Raw genomic sequence first — 20,603 nt, 5'->3', positions numbered from 1 at the left:
CCTTCTCTGTGTGTACATGCCTTGCTCCATGGGAAGTGGCATTCTCTATATCCAAACCCACTACCAGGAATTCCAAGTTCAGATTAAGACATTTTTCTGTTTTTATAAATACCTAATTGAGGGCCTCAAATCTAGAGCTGTATATCTATCTCTCCCCCAAAGATTTACCAGCACAGATGGCATATAAGCCAAAGATAGATGTATCTTAGTCCCAAAGAAGGAAATGTGATTTTTCGAGCTACTTCCATTTCTGCGGTAAGCATTACTAGAACCAGTTCTGCATCCCTCACAAGCTCCTACAGATCCTTCAGATGGAGGAGGAATGTGAGCAAAAATCATGCACAGATTCTTTAAAATGTACCAGTTTTTTTCTATTTCTGTGTAAAATCTTAATATACAACAAGTATAATTATTTATGATCAAATTCTGACACTCTACCCTAGGCAATTCTCAGCTTGAGTTCGGAAGTCCAGACGTGCATCCGACCAGAACAGGAGATCAGTTATCAGTCAGCAGCCGGAAGGAAAGGGCCCTGCTGTTGGGACAAAATTCCAGGGTTCAGAGAAGGGCTGTGACCATTTCCACGAAACCAATAATTGAGCAAAAACAGAAACAAGAGTAACAACATTTATGTAGCTATTTTATAATCCATAATATTTCACAGATGTCTTCCTTCAGCTCCACCAGTTCTTGTGAAGAACGCCAAACTGGGAGTCTTCATTCCCAATTCACACTTAATGGAAATTTACTCCGAGAGGTTAAGTGACTTGCCCAAAGTCACACAGTAAATGTTGAAACTTCAACTTCTTTCTGTTACCTAAGAATCATCATTCTCTTGCTTATTTCTGGTATCTCTCCATCTGGATGGTACTGAAATTTCACATTAGGACTTCATCCCTTTAGCTGGAACCTATGCTACTTAAATTCCTCTACAGATGCCTAGATGATTGCAGAGGGACATGATAACAAATAACAGAGGAATGAGATGCTTTGGGGGCTTTAGCTCAAATAGCCTATCACAATTATGAGATTTCTTTACAGGTTTGTGTTTTGTCTTTACAATTCTTAGGTTCTTTGCAATCTGGATTTATAAAACCATGCTTGTTTTAATATACAAATTCATATTTACATTCCAGAAGATTACCATATTTTTTCCCCATGACTGCATACTCTGACAGACCAAATGTACTTGTAGGATTAAACGTACCCTGACATGAGAAGGTCAAGCATTGTTTCTTGTTAAAATTCAGCTATCACTTGGTGGGGACATACATTCAGATAAAAGGAAGTAATGGTACATCAGTTTCAGTAGTTATTTCCAAGACAGATGTGGATGGGTTAAATCAGGTAGGTGGTACAGACACAGTTCTCTCTGGAGGACCGGAGAGAAGATGGGAGGTGGGGATTGGAGAATGCTAGGAAACAGACTGGGTAACCAGACTCATGAGTTTTATCTAAAACCAACCCTGAGTATATATCCCTGGTAAGCATGACTCAGGACAAAGGCATTTAAACACCTTGATCAATGTAAAAATAACTTTACCAACAAGTTAAAGAAAAATGAAAAAAAAAATCATATCCTCAGCACTGAAAAGAAATTATAGTTTCAAGATACATAGAAACAATGACTACATTATCTGTAGTAACAGGTATAAGAGACAGGCGTATATTATTTCATAATTTGTACCATAAATCTTCCCTTGACTGAGACTGGTTATTGATAACATGTTTGAAATAATCCTGACAGCCAAAATAAATAAAATTCAGACCGTTTAGACTTCTACCATATAAAGGCTATTTAAAAAAAATTACAGTCTCAGTATCACTTAGAAGCCTATAGGAAATATTATTGCAGTTAATTTTGGGGTTTTATTTTTCATGTTGGTACTACAGGATTAGAAAAATACAACATTATTTTATAATTACACATGGGTTTTCATATTTGGGTTTTAAAAGTACTAAAAATATTATCCTTTGAAAAGTGAATGTATTTTTTTTCTGACAACAGTGATCTGGGGCAAAAATAGTGCCACCATTTTTGTAACAAAACACTGTCCCTTTTGCTCTGCACAGGTCACCTCTCCTCTCTAATAACTCCAGTTGATCTGGGAGTCCCCAGAGCAATGGTAACCCCTCAAATGCAAGCGTATCTGATGACCCACCCTAAGACTTGTCTGGTTTGTGAAGAGTGAGACAGGACACAGACCTTCCTGGATACCAGCTGGCATCCTTCGGTTCCCTCATTTCTTGCTATCTTGCTGCCAGTGACAAAGAGAACACCCGTGCCATAGATGCCAATTCAAGATCCTGCTGGGTTGTTGATACCTGCCCAAGGTGTCCACCCTGAGCCCTACAGCTGCCTTTTCTCAAGACTGTTGATGTCTGACAGCAGAGGCCACTGATGGCCACCATCTGGTCCTTGCGTGTCTCGTTTCTCTGCCATCACTGGTTCCAACACTGCTGGTAAGTTTCTCCTTCAAGTTTTAGGGAAATTTTGCTGCAATAGTTCTCTTGGGTTTTATTGCTCTTTCCACTTCAGTCCGTTTGTTCTAAGGGAACAGAGTTGGAAGACAATCTCCCACGTAGAATTCTTTCCCCATTATCCATGAGTCAAAGTTGTCTGCCTGGAATTTTAGGGTGGGATATTCCCTCCTGGGTTTTTCACCAGAATCTGAACCCCAGTACCCCTGCTATAGCAATGAGGAAGGAAAACTAAATAGCTGGAGAAGGTATTGGTGCTTATTCAGGAACAAGGAACATCCTATAATTCCCCATCCTAATACTCATCACACTTTATAGTAATTACTTGCTTAATGTATGTTTTACTGTTGGACTCTAAGTACTGTTACATGAATGAAATAATAGTAATAATAGCAATAACAACAACAACAATAGTAACAACAGAGATAACTAGCATTTATATAGCATGTGCTGTACTGGGCACTGTTATGCCTACTTTACTGTATTAACTCATTTAGTCTTTGTAATAACCCAATGTTGCCCTTTTGCAAATGAGGAAACTGAGGCAGAGAGAGATTCAGTTAGTAAATGCAAGAGGCAGATTCTCAGTTTTATCAAATGAAAATCCGTTGTTCAGCTGAAACCTTAACCTTCCCAGGCTGAAGTCATATTATTTCTTAGTTTCTTATCATTACAAAGAGCAACCTAGTAAAAATGTCCACACATGGAGATCAATTAATTTAAAAATTGCTTTAATTCAAACCCTGGTTGTTTGTAACTCTTCTTTCATTATTGATTGACTGAATTAAATATGTATATATTTAATTTACATATATGTATATATATGTAAATTTCTAAATTCGTTTATGGGTAGATGCAATCCAAGTCCATTGTAAGTGACCTCATCCTGCTAACATCTCCCTATTATGGTCACAATGGCAATTATTGCAGATTGTCTTATGCAGCATGCTTATAGCTAATGTTCTATATTTATGCTACAGAAGCACTTCCACATTTTCCAAAATCAATTCAACCTTCAATTGTTAAGAGCCCACTGGGCTCAGGAACTGCTCTCAGGCACCTCCTTGTGCCAGATGTATTTGCAATGCCAGGATCTGTGCAGGTTGGCTGGCTGCAATTTAAGCAGAATTCTCCCAAAGTCGGCAGGCTGTGTTGCCATTGTCAGGATGCAAAAGTCAAACTCATTCTCACATTACTTCTTGGACCATTTGCCTCGAGTATTTAAAAGGTTTAAATGTCCTTACATCTCAGTTGGAAAGCCTCTTTTTCTTTGATTTCCTCAGATGTGAAATAGTTTACTACTAGTCCCCAGCTCCTGTCTCCCTGCTGGGGTTCTGAACTTGGTCAGATAATAGTTGTAAAGCACTTTGTGCTCAGAAGAAAGGTCACACTTAGAAGGGTATTATCCACCTGACTGCACTAGGGGCAAATGTCGTCACCAGCCAAGCTTTCTTCGGCCTTCACATGCCATGTACCAAAGGCATATGTAATAAAGAGAAACTCACTTTTCAAGCTCAAGTACAAAAGAATAAAGCAACTCTTGTGCCTGAGGGAGCCTTGGGAGGCATGTGAAATAAAGCAGAAAGCAGTGGTTAGCCTTACAAATTGTTTGAAAAAAATCATCAGACCACAATATTCATAAGGCCATAAATTGCATTGGCCTTACCCAGGCTTACAAAGTATGCCCATAATTCTCCATGTTCTACCTTTGCAAATATTTTTCCTTTCTCTGCTCTCTTGAACTGGAGATTAAAAGAATCAATAAGATAACTGTTCAACTGCTCTTTGGATTTTAATGAACCACAGTCACAAGACCATCATATCACTAAATCATTAACCACTTTGAGAGTTCAACACATTTTTATCATGAACTATATTTTTATTATCATTCACTGCATAGGTTCCTGAGATAGAGATGAATAAAACAGTGAATGACTTCATTTATGAAATAAATAATCAACTGAACAGTTTAACGACTTCAGTTATCTTCATAGCCAAGCAATATTAACTGCAGCGTGAAAAATGGTTTTTCAATTGGCCATTAGTACAACTTTAAACCTATGTGCAATGCTTTCTGTGGTGCTTGGCACATAGATTGTGTTCAATAAATGCTAACTTCTTCGGTTTCTTCTAAAACATTCGAATCTTTGCCATGAACTCCCTGAGCAGATCTCCTATTCTTTTTTTATCATTCTACCTCCAAAGTCCAGCACAATTTCTGGCAACAAGTAGATGGTCCATAATATTTGCAGACTGAGTGAGCCTATCACACAGTGGTAAACGGACATTCGAATGATTTCTTAGCACAGCTTACAGTGAGGGCCTAATAAATAAGGTAAAAAGCACAGGAAAGCATAATATATTAATTTCTTTCAGTTCTGAGCCATCTGTTATTATTTTTTGGTAATTGTTTATGTCTGTGGTTGCTGATGGATATTTCATCTCTTTTTAATGTTGATGATATAAATCTGAATTTTCTTTAAAGTGAGCACCAACAAAGGCATATTGTAACAGATCTATTGAGATATAATTCATATTCCATACGATTCACACATTTATTGTGCACAATTCAATGTCTTTTAGTGTCTTTAAGGCATTCTGTAACCGTCACCACAGTCAATTGTAAAACATTGCCGTCACTCCAAAAGAGAAATCACATGCCTCTAAACCGTCACCTCAAGCCCCCTGCCCATCGCCCCCAGCTCTACACATCCATGAATCTGCTTTCTGTATCTATAGATTTGCCTATTCTGGACATTTCATATAAATGGAATCATTCCGTGCCTGACTTCTTCTACTTAGCATAATATTCTCAAGGTTCATCCCTGTGGCAGCATGTGTCAGTACTTCATTTCTTTTTACTGATGAATAATATTCCATTGTATGAATATGCCACATTTTGTTTATCCATTCATCAACTGATGGACATTTGGATTGTTTCCACTTTTTGGCTCTTGTAATGAATAATGCTGCTGTGAACATTGGTGTGTGAGTTTTGTGTGGACGTATGTTTACTTTCTCACGTAGGAGTGGAAGGGCATATTTATAAATCCGCAAAACAAAACAAATGAAACAAATCCCACATCCCTTTATTTACTAGAAGAAATGGTGGGAGAATTTCAGGCAGCGTGGAAAGTGCATTGACTAGGAGCCTGTCAGGAGACCAGGGTATCCTCCCAGCTGTGGCACTAACAAGGCCCATAACCTGGAGGAAAGGACTTCACCTCTGCTTTCTTGTACATAAGTGGTTGGGCCCTTGTCTCAAAGGTCAGCTTGCAATGCAGGTATTCAAAAAAATCTAATGTAATAGTGGCCTGGAGTTAGTTTTAGTTAAAATTTAAGCCAAAATCCTAAAGTCCTAGGTCAAGAAAACTGAAAAAAAAAATCTAATAAATATGAAGAACAACATAACAAATAAAAATACTCCCTTGTTGCCTTTAGGAATAATTAAAAGTTATGTCAGACTGAAAGAAAAAAATTATATTCTTGTCATCTTTATAAAGCAGTGATAAATGACTATTAAAAAAGAACTAAGTAAATATCTATGCATAAAAGTAAAACACAGTCTTGCTAGTTAAACAGACTCTTCTACTTTCTAAGAAATGCAGATAAAAATTGGATTTGCAAGCCTACCTTTTTTAACCTAAGGAAACTTCCTTTAACTACAAAGAAAAAAGAACATTTTATGAATACAACTGAATATGTAGTAACTATCTCTAAGAAGGGACTATTCAAGAAGGGTCTTATGTTTTCATGAGGAAATGTCAAAAATTTTAAAACATATTTATGGAGGGGGAAGAATCTTCATGAAAGTTTTCAAGGGGCTGTGCCTAGATAAGTGTTTCCCAAAGTGGATGCCATGGAACACTAGTCCTACAAGATGTTTCACAAAACAAGGACTTGATGATCAAAAGACTTTGGGAAGGGCAACGTACTCTACCCTTCCCTCTCCCTGGGAGATCGACAAGCATGTTGACATATTAAGACATTAAGATGCCCTGCAACAAAGAAACTCTTTTGGTATGTTAAAAAAAATATCCACGTGTAATATTTCCTTTGTTCACATCACCTAGTGCCTATATCCCAGGTCACAGCAAAACGTGGCAAGCATATGCACTACTCATGCCTTTCTTATTTTTTCCTCTTAATTGAAAGCTGTCTTCACCCAGGGGTTTCCCTCACGCTTTGTGTTCTTCAATTTCACTTAAATATTTTTCAACTTCTTATTAAAATGGAGATAAGTAGAAATGTAATAGAACCTATACTTAATAGAAGAGGATGTGGAAAAGTGGTTAGATTCCTGTTAAAAAAATTATGCTTAGTTAATGGCATAAATTAATGTCCTCATGCCTAAAACACATTTTGTACAATATGCCTTTTCCTTCTCTTGTGCTCAGAAATAGTCCATCTTTTTAGGGGGCCTGGGGGTTGCTTTTCTTGTCCCATATATGTCCCAGGCATTGCCTAAGTGATAGCTTGCCTATCACTCTAATAAGAAGACAGTGAGATGTTCTCACTATCATATTTATCAAAGCCTTAATGCTTCCCTATCTTTTACAAACACACACACACACACACACACACACACACCCTCTTGGTAAAAAGAAGTGGCAGATGGGGGACTTGAGAGAAGAGTGTTGAAGAGGCTTCCACCCCATTGCCCATGTGCTGTGCTTACCCTGGATTGGCTCACTCTTGATTTTCATGCTTTATATGAGTCTCACCTTCTTTGCTTCCACCCTTCCCTCTCCTATCGCCCAGCGGCCTCCCTGGGTCATTGCCTCAAGGTGTCTGGTCACTTGAGAAAGTCAGAGTTAAGGTAAAAGATGGGAAGTGGGGCTAGGAAAGTTGATCCAAATTCAGAGAGTTTTAAGCATCATTTTTGGGACTACTTTTTTGTTTCCATTTTTGTTTTTAACACCAAAATACATGGCATTAGTTTTATGAGAAACTAGGCATTTGGAAAGAATGATTTTGATAAGCGGTTTTTGGCCTCTCCAGAATAAATTTCAATCTTTTCCAAACTTTGTTTATTCAAAACACGTATTTTTTAAAAACTGAAAAAAAGTGAAAAATATTCATATTAATCAACAGTAGAATGGATAGATAATGGTATATTTTTATAATTGACTGCTATTGCAGTGAAAATGAATGAACTTCTACTATGCGAAAGACATGCATGAATCTCTAAAATGTGATGTTGAGTCAAAGAATCCAGACACAAAATAACACATACCGATGATTCTACTTATATAAAATTCAAAAAAAATTTTTGTAATGCATACTTAGATGGTTAGGCTATAGTGAAAAAGCAGGAAAGTGATTACCATAAAACCCATGTTGATGGTTTCCTTTGCAGAGGAGAAAGTGGGTAATGGTTGAAAAGTGGTATGAAGGTGCTTTCCAGGGTGTTAAAATCTCTATTTTGAATTAGGAGGTAGTAATATGGGTGTTTGTTGTGATAATTCCTTGAAGGTATAAGGAAGGTATAATTCCTTGGAGGTATAAGATAAGAAAGAAAACAAAACATACATTCATTACTAATATTTGGAGTAGAGGGAACTCAATTAAATATTCAGTCAATCTAGGCATATCCCTCTGGCTCAATCCTATGAGTTTTTGGCAATGATCTCACTGGTGGTTCAAACAAAGTTACAAGGGGTGAGAGGTCTACCAGTGCTCTGGGCTTGGAAGTTCATCTAGGCCAAAGGTACAAAGACCATGTCCAAAGTTTCCAGAACGGGATGCTATTCAGACTCTTAAACTAGACTGGGGTGCAAAGCATTCTTTGGCTGTATGTACTTTTCTTATGAATGCTGTGTTTCCCAACAAAAAATCTTAACTCTTTATGTAAGCAAGTACAGGTGCCATCATACACAGTGACAAGTTCCCTGTTACCTTTTCCTATGTAGAGCTATTCTAAAATCACTACGATTTACTACGTGGAACCACCCTAAATTGTGTTCCTTTTGACATTCATCCCCACAGGTTTATCCAATAATTCTGAGAAAATAAATTTAAAGGTTTTCTTTACTGCAGATCCTTGGGGAATGATAGAAGACCTATTTGTGAGTCTCTATTTTGCTATATAAATTCATTTGTTTTATTTTTTAGATTTCACATGTAAGTGATATCATAGAGTATTTGTCTTTTTAAGACATTTTTAGACAAGACTGCTCAAATGGCTACAATACAAGGCAGTATGATACAGTTAGAAAAAGTACGAAAGAAGAGATGCTCTTTCACAATGAAGGACACATAGTAAAAGCTCCTGATTTTATAAATGAAAAAATTGAAGTCCCAGACCAGTTAAGGAGCTTGATTAACATAAAAAGCTAGTCAATGACAGAGCTGAACCTCTACTGAAATTTATTTCTAGTGCCTAACAGAATGGTTAACAAAGAAATGGTTCTCAGTATCTGTTGATTAGAGGTTCTTTTCATTGCAGTTATGCTAATTTATAAAATTATAGATTTTAAACAGTAGAATAGCTTTAAAAAACATCTTGTCTAAAAATGTCAGTTTAGAAATAAAGAGATTGAAACCCAGCTAAGTGACTTAGGTAAAGTCATATACTAGCCAAGAGCTGGTCTAGAATTCAGATTTCTTAACTTCTCAGTTATTAGTACTTTGCCCATAATACACTTAGAGAGGACCATGCAGAGTGTTACCACAGATCAGAACCAGACCTTTGAAGCAAACTGCTATTCTTCAGTTTTCATTCAAGTGATAAACATATTAAGCACCTGTTAGTTGTAATATCTTATGCTTGATGCCAAGGAGGATATGGTTCCTGGCCTAAAGAAGTCTTCAGTCTTTTATTTACCAAATATTTATTGAATATATACAGTGTATAAAGCACTGTGAGGGACAAATTGATAAAACAAACACAGCCTTTGACCTTGAGGGCTTAAAGCATCTAGTGGCCATGATAAGACATATACACAAAGAATTATAATTCAGTGAGGATACAGAAAACCAAAGGGAGTGGGGCAAAGTATTGTAGGTATTTAGAATACGGAGAAGTTACATCACCAGGGATACCATGAGGTACTCTTTTTTTTTTTTTAATTGAAGTATAGTTGCTGTACAATATTATATAAGTTACAGGCATACACAATTTTTAAAGGTTGTACTCTGTTTATAGTTATTATAAAATATTGGCTATATTCCCCATGCTGTACAATGTATCCTTGTGGCTTGTTTTATACCTAATAGTTTGTACCCAGTGAAGTACCCTAGAAAGAGCAGTTGAGGTTGCCTTTGAAAGATGGGTGGGTTTTCAAAATAAGATGAAAGAGAACAAAAGAGACTTCTAGCTAATACAACAGAGTGAGGAAAGGCCTGGAAGCAGGAAAACTTCAGTCATGGGTCAAAGGAATGGTGCAGCTTATGTGGAACATGGGTTACACTTTAGGAAGCAATAGGAGATAAGATGGGAAGGAAGGTTGGAAAGGAATAATGCACAACCTTGAATACTTGTACAAAGAGTTTGGAGTTTATTCTGCAGATCAGGCTTCTCACATGTTAGGGTGCATCAGAACCCCCTGCAGAGCTTGTTAAAACACAGATTCCGGGCTTCCCTGGTGGCGCAGTGGTTGAGAATCTGCCTGCCAATGCAGGGGACACGGGTTCGAGCCCTGGTCTGGGAAGATCCCACATGCCGCGGAGCAACTGGGCCCGTGAGCCACAATTACTGAGCCTGCGCGTCTGGAGCCTGTGCTCCGCAACAAGAGAGGCCGTGATGGTGAGAGGCCCGCGCACCGCGATGAAGAGTGGCCCCCGCTTGCCGCAACTGGAGAAAGCCCTCGCACAGAAACGAAGACCCAACACAGCCATAAATAAATTAAAAAAAAAAGCAAAACACAGATTCCTGGGCTCCAAGTCCATGAGTGTTGGATTCAGTAGGTCTGAAGTGGGACCTGAGAAATTGCATTTCTAACAAGTTCTCAGGTAGTGTTGAGCTGCTGGTCCGGGGACTGCACCCTGGGAAGCACTGCAGAGGGCATGGGGAGCCGTTGGAAGTCTCTCCTCAGGGCAGGAACATGCTCAGTTGGAAGTCTGGTAGCAGGATGTTAGAAGGATGTGGGAAGGAGATCGTGGATGAGGGGGACCAGGTCTAGTCCCAGCGTGAGCAAATAAGGCTAAACTAAGGTGAAGGGAACAAACACAAAAAGGCCAAAATCGGCATGAGATACTTCATGGGAGTGAAATTAACCCACAATAACTGAGAAAAATGATGTACAGTGTGGGATACTGTTTCCAGCTCACTCTCTCTCTCTCTCTCTATTCCCCCCCGTCCACTTTCCTACCTCTCTCTCTTTCTCTGTCTCTATTTCTCTCATATTTGTTGGTCAAGTCATTGTCACCTTTCTAAGTCCTCTAGCTGAACTACCTTATAAAAGGCAACAGCATGTCTTTGGGCTTCAGTTTTCTTAACTTTAAAATGAGGGAGTTGGATTAAACCCATGCTTTCCATCCATTTTATTTTTTAAAAGAAACAGAATGTGGGACTGTTTGCTTGAATTGGGCTGGGCCCTTGATACAGCTCTTTAAAACTTAAGGGGCTTCTAGGAGCAGAGTTTGGAAACCACTGTCTTTTTCAGTCCTAGCGTAAAAATGATTTCTGAATTATATTTATGAGCTGATAGAATTATTACCTAAAAAAAAAAAAAGTTATAGGCCAGAGATTCTGAGTGCTCAAGACAAAAGCTTCAGAAAAGGCTGTCCCAGTGTATTAATTATAAAATAAACAGATTTCAGCATTTCCTAAAATAGATATTGCTTTGGTGTTATTTATACCTATGGAGAGAAGGAAAGAAAGGGAGAATAGTTTAGATCAGAGCCACACTGATGGTAAATTTCCAAAAGGTTAAGTAACTGATCATCAGTTCATCTATACTTAATCAGAAAATTAGTCTAAATTAGGTGTTATATTTTTTAAATGGGGATTTAGGTTATATTTTAGATTTACTCTGCAAGCAGCCTTCTGCATTTAAAGCACCTTGACTTAGGAAATGAGAGCCTCTTATAGTTACTTATATGTTTGATTAGCAATTGAGCATATATCTGTTTTTACCAGTATCTGGATCTTTGCTTTTATTTCTACCATTGTGGCTTGATATAATCTAGCTCTTTGTCTTTAAAAAGAAATACTCAAAAATTACCATAATATCTGTTACTCTATTTATGATTAATAGAAACCACTGCTCTGCTGGGCACATTGACAACAGTAATCATATTAAATGCTCAGGAAAGCAATTACCAAACACAATTTAATTGCCTCTAACACCAAAGCTGAATTTGGGGGCCAATAGTCTCTTTTAGAACTGTAGCTCTTTTTCTATGATAAAAAAAAAAAAAGTACTTTAGCAATAACAAGTTTCAACAGAAGCAGTGGATGCATGGGAGGAAATTGAAAACAGGGACAGGCATAACATTTGATTGTAGGTGGTTTTTTCCCTTTTCCCCTTCATGATGTCAGTTCTGTGCAAAATTAATCATAGCACATTACCTTTTCTTCGAGGGTTTTCATATCTTTTAAAACCCACCTGCGTGCTAATGTCAGTTCCCTTTTTTAAAAAAGAACAATTGTTAAGAGTTTGTGATGCTTACTTGAAAATGTTCAAATCTGCTAGGTTCATATGGGGACAACTGAAACTTGGTCCTAGACTTTAGCCAAAGACATCATCTCAGACAAACTTGGTACATCTTGCATCATGAGAGAATTCTCAGAAATACAGAATTACTATTCTTTTCAAAAGAGCCCAGTGATGACGACAAATATTAGATACAAAAGGGGTTTGAGAGAGCAATTCCTAAACTATTTATGTTGTAGAGAAGAAGCTGAGTATTGCGTAAATTTAGGGGTTACTTACAGTCACACAACTAGTTAATGACAGAAGTAGGACACTAACCTTCTGACCGGTAGTCTCTGTCATCATATGCCCAAGTACCTGAAAGATTGGGTGCATTGCTATATCCTTTCAACGTATACTCTTGCTGATAAAACACAGATCACCAACACAAAAGGGGGAAGGGATTTGTTGTGTACGTCACAGTGTTTTCTCCCATCTCTCCTTTCATTGTCTCTTTAAAGAAAATCTTTTCATCAGATGTCCATATTTATCCATGAGATGCGGTGAAGAACTTTTACTAACAGGAGGATTGCTGTGTTAACAGATTATTTGGGAATAGACCCTATATCAGATAATGTGAATCATCCACCCCTTTTTCCATGGTCCACACTTTACCTCTCTTAGCAGGAATCATCAAAGTGTTGAATATTGTATCTTTCAGTTAAGCTAGAAGTTTGAATACCCACCTGATATAGCCTAGAATTAGATTACTTTAAAATTGATATAATTAATATACAATGTAATACAGACCTGTGTTCATTTTGATGAGTTTTTAATATTATTTTCAACATTTTATTAGGAAAATTCAAACACAGAGGAAAATTGAGATACCTGTATAGTGAACACCCATGTCCTGCCACTCAGACTCAGGGTTGGCTTATTCTTGAATCTACAGATTTTGTCTTTTCATCAAATGTGGAAAAATTTCAGCCATTATTTCTTCAACTAATTTTTAGGGGGACTCATTCTCTCTTTCCTCTTGTTGTTGGGCTCCAAAATTTCTGTTAAACCTCTTGATAGGACCCCAATAGCCCCTTATTCACTATTTTTAATTGTATTTCTCTCTCTCTTCTACAGATTGGACAATTTGTGTTTCTTTGTCTTAGAGGTTAATAACTCTTTCTTCCCTAATTCCCAATCTGCTATTAAGCTCATTCATTGAATTTTTAATTTCAGATATTTAAATTTTCAGTTATAGAATTTCCATTCTGTTCTTTTTTCTAGTTTCAACTTCTCTTCTGTATTTCCTATCTTTTCTTTTCTTATGAGTTCTCTTACATACGTTAGCAATAGCTGTAAGAGCAGCTTTAAATTCTTTGCCTGCTAATTCCAATATATGATCATCTTGGGACCAGTCTCCATGGGTTACCTTTTCTCTGGAGTGTGGATAATATTTTCCTCTTTCTTTATTGAATAATTTTAGATTATATTCTGGACAAATGACATGTTGTTATAGACACTTTGAATTCTGTAATGTTTCTGCCAAAATATTGATTTTTAGTGTTAGGCAGATAACTTGACTGGACTCAAACAGCAAACTGATTGGTAACTGAAATTTCAGTTCAGTTCCTTTAGACTCAGCTGAACAGCTAGAAGTTTGCCGCATCCATGTTTCGGAACCAATGAAAGGTTTGGGCAAAGTGTATACACAGTATTTGAGACTCACTCTCTGTCTCTTTCTCCTGTGTTTTCCCCTCACTTCCCAGCTATAGTGGTCAACCCAACCCCTGCCATCTTGTTCTTCAAGCTAATAACACAGCACGTTTATATTTGAGTTTTAGCTGCTCCGCAGGGTGCAGACCATGGCTTGCCCTTCATGAAATTTACTCAGTTTTGTTTTCTTTGTCCAAGTGTCACCCATCTTCCAGTATCTGTCTGACTTAGCTGCTCTCTAATGCCTTCAGGTAGTTGCATTTTACATTTTGTCCAGAGTTTATAGTTCTTGTCTGTGCATGGAATGTTCTGGTAGGAGCAACTTGGCTATTAGCAAAAGTGGAACCCTCTCAGTCCCTGAGTTTTTACATTGTTTACACTTTTGTTGTGTTCATCCAAAACAAGATAGAGAGCATTTCCATCTCCACAGAACTTTTCTTTCTGTTCCATTCAAGTCCACTTTTCCTCTCAACCACTATGTGATTTCTATAGCCATTGGTTAGTTATGTCTGAATTTGAATTTCATATACATGGAGTCACACCACAACACTGTTATTTCTGCCCAGCTTCTATCATTCAGTATGACACTTGAGATTCATCCAGGTTGTTGTGTGTATCAGTAGTTCTTTCCTTTTTATTATTGATTACTCCTCTATTATATGAATATGCCACAATCTGTGTATCCATTTTCCTGTTAAGGAACACTTGGGCTGTTTTCAGTTTTTGGCTGTTATGAATAAAACTGCTATGATTATTCTAGTACAAGTCAGTCTTTTTCTGGGCATAGTTATCATTTCTCTTATGTAAATATGTAGGACAGGAATTGCTGTTTTTCAAAGTAGTTTGCTGTTTTTTAAAGTAGTTTACCATTTTACACTCCCACCAGCAGCGGATGAGCATTCCAGATGCTCCACATCCTTGCCAACATCTCATGTTGTCAGAGTTTAATTTTAACTATTCTAATGAGTGTAAAGTGGTACTCTATTGATTTTACACTACATTTTACTAATGGATAATGATGATTACAACTTTTTCATGTGCTTATTGGCTACTTGTGTATCTTCTTGTGGAAGGTGTCTATTCAAAACTTTTGCCAATGTTTATTGCATTTTTAAAATCAGTGATTTGTAGTCATTCTTTATATATTCTGGATATGTGTCCTTGGTCAGATAGGTATTACAAACATTTTTCTTTCAGTCTGTGGTATGTCTAGTCATTTTCATAATGGAGTTTTTTAATAATAAGATATTTTTAATTTTAATAAAGTCCAGTTTATCAGTTTTTTTACGGTAGTGCTTTTTAAATTCTGTTCAAAAAACTTTGCCTATCTAATTCTAATCATACCACTGAATATCGGTAGGCTTCTGAAATATTTTTTCCTTCTTTGAAGCTTTGAAACTTTGTATGTTGTCTTTTTAACCAGTGAAAATGGTTTTTTGAGGTAAAATAAAATATTTTTTGCAGATTTTTAGAGTTCTGGGTAAGATAGCTGAAAAATTAAATGACGTTTATACAGTGACTTGCACGAAAAGATACTTAATAGATGTTTGCAAAAGTAAATCAGCTTACACTTCCAGTACCGACCTCACCCAGGGGATTTAAAATTTCTGACTTATTGCTGCAAATTTATGTGGTGATCAATCCAAGAGCACTGATTTGTGCAGCTGTTGTGCGAAGGCATGCAGGGCTTAGCACCGAATCTTACAGACACGCCAATTCTGCCAAAACGTGTGGAGAGGCACCTCACTTCAGCTCTTGCTTAAAAGATAACAACACTTTTGCATCAATGACCGCAGTGTCAAATTAAAATAAAAGTCCCTAACTTTATATTCTTGCTGAATGATTAGTCTCTTAACTCAATAAAGTAGCAAAACAATGTCCAAATAAAAGTACCTTGTGTAGATTGAATAATAGATGAAATTCTGAATATGTCAACTTGGGATATGCCTAATGGGTGATAAAAATTAGTGTTTGCCAAGATGGTATTGTAGTTCATAAGGTTGATCTTAAGCATGATTATTGCAGAATGACATTTCCCCATGAGCACTACTTTTTACAGTGCCTACTCTGCAAGGGTCATTTGGAAATGTATCTGTGATGTGATAGGCTACAGCAGAACAGTTCCGGTTTAGAGCAGTGTAATACCTTCACAAAGTCTCTGTCATATAGCTTCCCTGCCTCCTTGTGCCAGCTGGATTTTAAAGAAACTTTTTGCTCTAGAAGTATTGATTTATCCTAATTCCCAGCCTTTTTCTACTTGTGTTCTCAGCAAAATCTTCTCCTATCTTCTGTAGTCAACTCCCATAACGCTCTCAATAATGGTTAAAGATGTAGTCTCAGTACTTTTCGTAAATTATCTCTAGTTTCCCACGCAGTAACGATAGGTATAGATTCTTATACCCATTTCAATTAAGAAGTTCAGATTCAACATTCTGTAATAACCTAAATGGGAAAAGAATTTGAAAAAGAATAGATACCTATATATGTATAACTGAATCACTTTGCTGTACTCCTGAAACTAACACAACATTGTTAATCAACTATACTCCAATATAAAATAAAAATTAAAAAAAAAAAGAAATTGCCAAAGCCACCCAGCTGGTAAGTGGCTGTTTGGGGATACACACTTTGGTTTGTCTGTCAGCAAAATGAGTGTCTTTCTCACTGCACACCATGCTATTTCCCTGGCTCAAGGGCACCGTAAAATTTACTACAGTGGAAGGAAATTCCAGAGTTCCAACTATTGTCAAGGTAAGTCACTTATGTAGTCATATTAGTCAGCTTGACAAGTTGTAAACAGCTTTGTAGATATTTCCTGTTGTTTCTCTATGGTAAATTTTGACTTACAGGTTTAGAATTTGTCTTTCTGGCCAATACCATTTCTCTTCTCCAGGGGGAGGTTTAGATATGTCACTAAGTCCTTTTTGGTGAAACAAGGAATAAGGTCACTTCTAGTTTGATTTATGCAGGGTTGGATTGAAAAGATTGGGCAAATGGCTGGATTTTCTTTGTTTAGGCTATCTTTGTTTGAGCAAGTAGGAACAGAAGGTTAAAAGAAAACCAGAAATGGTTAGAAGAAACAAGAAAGTCATCCAGTTTGGTTTATTTTCTCAAGTTGGTTATTTGTGGCCAGCAGTCTACAGATGAAGAATTTTAATGATCAAAACCTAGAAATATGCGTTGTGCTATTTTGAGTCCGTTTCATTAAAATATAAGCTTGCTTGAGGTACAAAGAAAGCTTTTGTTGTTTAAAATAGCGTACAATATTGATGCCCTCTTCCAGGTTGCTCAAAATCACTGTTTAAGTCAGGGAATTTTATATCGAGATACCAGAAGACATGGTGATGCTTTCGTTTCTTTTTTATTTTAATTTTTTACAGATAAAGCACAACAACACACACTGTCTCCATTCCCTTTCATTATGCCCCGTTGCAGGAAATTAGCTAATCTTCTTGGAATGTGCAATCTTTCACTGCTCAAAGTTTTTGTTTTTCATCCTTTTACAAAAAGGATTGTTCTTAACATCCTACCAGGGGCACATCAATAGAATCACCATCACATCTGGTGGATATTTTCTGTTATATTGATAGACCAGTGTGCCAAAAAATCTCCGCCTTCTTTATGTAACACTGCAGGTGTCAACAGATATTTTTTAAAGCAAGAAATAGACGTTTCATTACCATCAGGCTTATTATGAATACTAGCAATTGGTAACTCAAGTTCTGCACCAGAAAAGTATATTTCAGGATGATTCTCTCACAAGAGTTTTTATTTGCTTAATATTTAAATCAAGATTCTTGTTCCTGGCTTCAGCACCTCTGTAATACGTATATCCCTCCACACATGGAATTTACATTATTGTTTATCATCTAAGTATTTTTCATCAATATCATAGGTTTAGTGAGCTATCTTCATTAAGAATGTCATCAGACACATAGTGACACAAAAAGCCAGTAGATCAGATGAATTCTTCATCCAAAATCCAGTCTACCTTCAGCTAGCCAAGTACTTCAATGATCCAAACACAGAAAGAGTCTCACCTTTGCTAGGAGTGAAACTTGGTAAATGAGACTGTTAAAATAAAAATGTTCAGAATTATAAAAGTAAAGATAAATTTTATGTTTGCTCTATTCACAGATCCTCTGTGTTATGCTCCAGCATTTTAAGTCTATATCCATATAGGAAATGGATGAGGAAGATGGGCAGTCAATTTGGAAATTTAATGAATAGAAATAAAACTTATAACTGTAGGTTTGAAATAATTCAATAGTTGTTCTGCTACCAGGAGAGTGATTCTGGGGCATATACTTCTGGCAGAAAAGAAAGAGGAGAGATAAAGTTGTGACTACCTGTATCTGTATATGAGGGAGACCAAGCATGGATAAGTGTAAGAATTGTGAGGGGCTCAGGAGGGAGGAAAGGGCCAGATGAGAAGGGAGAGAGAGATTAGCATGACCATAACAGTGAAGCTGAATTTTTACTTTCCCTTTCTCATTGCCTTAATTCATTTTTGGCTCTGAGCTGCTTCTTTTGTAAGTTCTAATATTATAATATTTTAGTCCATTGTGACATATGACAAACGAGTCTTTGCCTGTGACTAGATGGCTTGCTGAAGAGGATTCTTCTGACAAGCAGCTTTCAAGTATTCTGAGAAGGTCAGCACAGCCCAAGTTCTCAAGGACACTGGGCTCAGTTCTTGGGATCTACAATAGAGGCTGGTGCTTCCAACCCATCATTCAGTCAGAGCAGGCAATTCTATCCTCCCACCTCTTTACTGATAATACATGCCTTCCCCTTCAAATGCTTCATCTTCACATTTTGATAACTTCTGCCCACCTTAACTCCCATCAATCAGACTTTATGTAACATCACTGTGTTCTCTTCCCAAAATGAAATCTATTCTTCAGAACAGCTCTAAGTGGATCAGGCTCGGGAAGAAAGTGGATGTCAAATGCTGAGAGTCTAGTAACAGCTAGACTTTCAGAAGGAATACAGGATCCAGTTGTAGCTGGACGTAAATGGAAGATTTAAGTGGAGGAAGTCTAAAAGTCTGTAGACAAAATAAGGAGAAATTGCCTCTGTACTAGGACCTCGTATCAAAAAGTATCCCTAAAAATAGAAGACAATGAAAAAATGCAAATCTGGGGCTTCCCTGGTGGTGCAGTGGTTGAGAGTCTGCCTGCCAATGCAGGGGACACGGGTTCGAGCCCTGGTCTGGGAAGATCCCACATGCCGCGGAGCAACTGGGCCCGTGAGCCACAACTACTGAGCCTGCGCGTCTGGAGCCTGTGCTCTGCAACAAGAGAGGCCGCGACAGTGAGAGGCCCGCGCACCGCGATGAAGAGTGGCCCCCGCTCGCCGCAACTAGAGAAAGCCCTCGCACAGAAACGAAGACCCAACACAGCCAAAAATAAATAAACTAATTAATTAATTTTTTAAAATGCAAATCCCTCTGAAATTCTACCAAAACTTTTGTAATTCTGTTAATTAAACTCATGTGGTAGGGCTGGGGCTATGAGAATTCTCATAATTGACTTCATGCACCTTGAAACTCGGAGGCTTGGAAATGTGTAAGGTGGTTTTCTAACTTAACTTGAAACTGGAACTGTCCCCCCATCCCCAACCCCAGTTCCTATTGTGAGACATGTATCAATGAGAGTTGAATCTTCTGTGATGGCATTGTTGGATCAATGTGGGAACCATTATCCTACGACCCATGCGTGCCGGTTTTTGCATTGTGTGCCCTCCGGTAAGTAGTGTCCAGTTTGTCCTTGGGGCACCAAACCTTAATAGAAGACAGTCTTTCCTGGACACTAGGTGGCAGCAAACTGCTGAGATAAACAATTAGCCAAAGGACAAAGAAGCTCAAACCTCTTCACGGTTCTCAAAGGGAGATGGTGCACATGGGTGTGGATAAAACTGAACAATATGAAAGAACACACTTGGTTGCAAGTTTCAAAGGCATAACTATACTTATTGTATCTCCCAATATTTTCTGAAGCTTCTTGAAGCTACATCTGCTGACCTTCACACTGTAGAGGGCAGTTATACACCGAATAGACCCTAACCCTAATGAAGGCCACATCCAGTTTCATTATTTCTCAGGAGTCAAAAATAGGTATCCAAATATCATAGCTTTTGTCTGTCTTCATGAAAGGTTGTCTTTAAACCTGCGTTGCCAATTAATCTCTTTTATTTATTTTAGAACAGTGCTTATAGTTGTTTTAAGTGGTAATACTTAAATTCAAATAATTAACAGCAATACAGAAAAAAAAATATATATATTGACATATCAGCCCACTGCTTAGTACAAATGCTTAAAAAAGTATAGGCTGTTTAACTGTGTACAAATCACCACTCAGTAGTGGCTCAGAATATGACCGCCTATGAAAGATTATTAGATTGTCAATAGAGTTTTATTTATTTATTTTTAAATTTTTATTGGAGTATAGTTGATTCGCAATGTTGTAGTAGTTTCAGGTGTACAGCAAAGTGAAGTCAATGGAGTTTTAAATGTAAAGCAAATAAAAATTGAATCAATACAATTTGACAATAAGAAATCAGACTCTACAGAAGCAGACAACATTCTAATTTTCAACTTGTGTTTTTCCCTATAAATCTTTTTCGTAATATTTCTGTATAAAATGTTTGTTCCATCCTATTTTCTATGCTCCTAATTAGCTTTTAATGATCCATTCTATACTCCCAGGACATAAGAATAGACATAAATGATGCTAAATATAAACCCTAAAAAGAAACAAAATTCCCAGTGATGGAGCCCAATGTTTCAGGAAAATTCCAGTGACATTGTATACGTAGTGAATCCTCTAT

The sequence above is a fragment of the Balaenoptera musculus genome, chromosome 11, assembly GCF_009873245.2.
Source record: "Balaenoptera musculus isolate JJ_BM4_2016_0621 chromosome 11, mBalMus1.pri.v3, whole genome shotgun sequence".
NCBI lineage: Eukaryota > Metazoa > Chordata > Mammalia > Artiodactyla > Balaenopteridae > Balaenoptera > Balaenoptera musculus.
The sequence above is the reverse complement of the archived record's forward strand: the minus strand, read 5'-3'. Positions refer to the sequence as shown.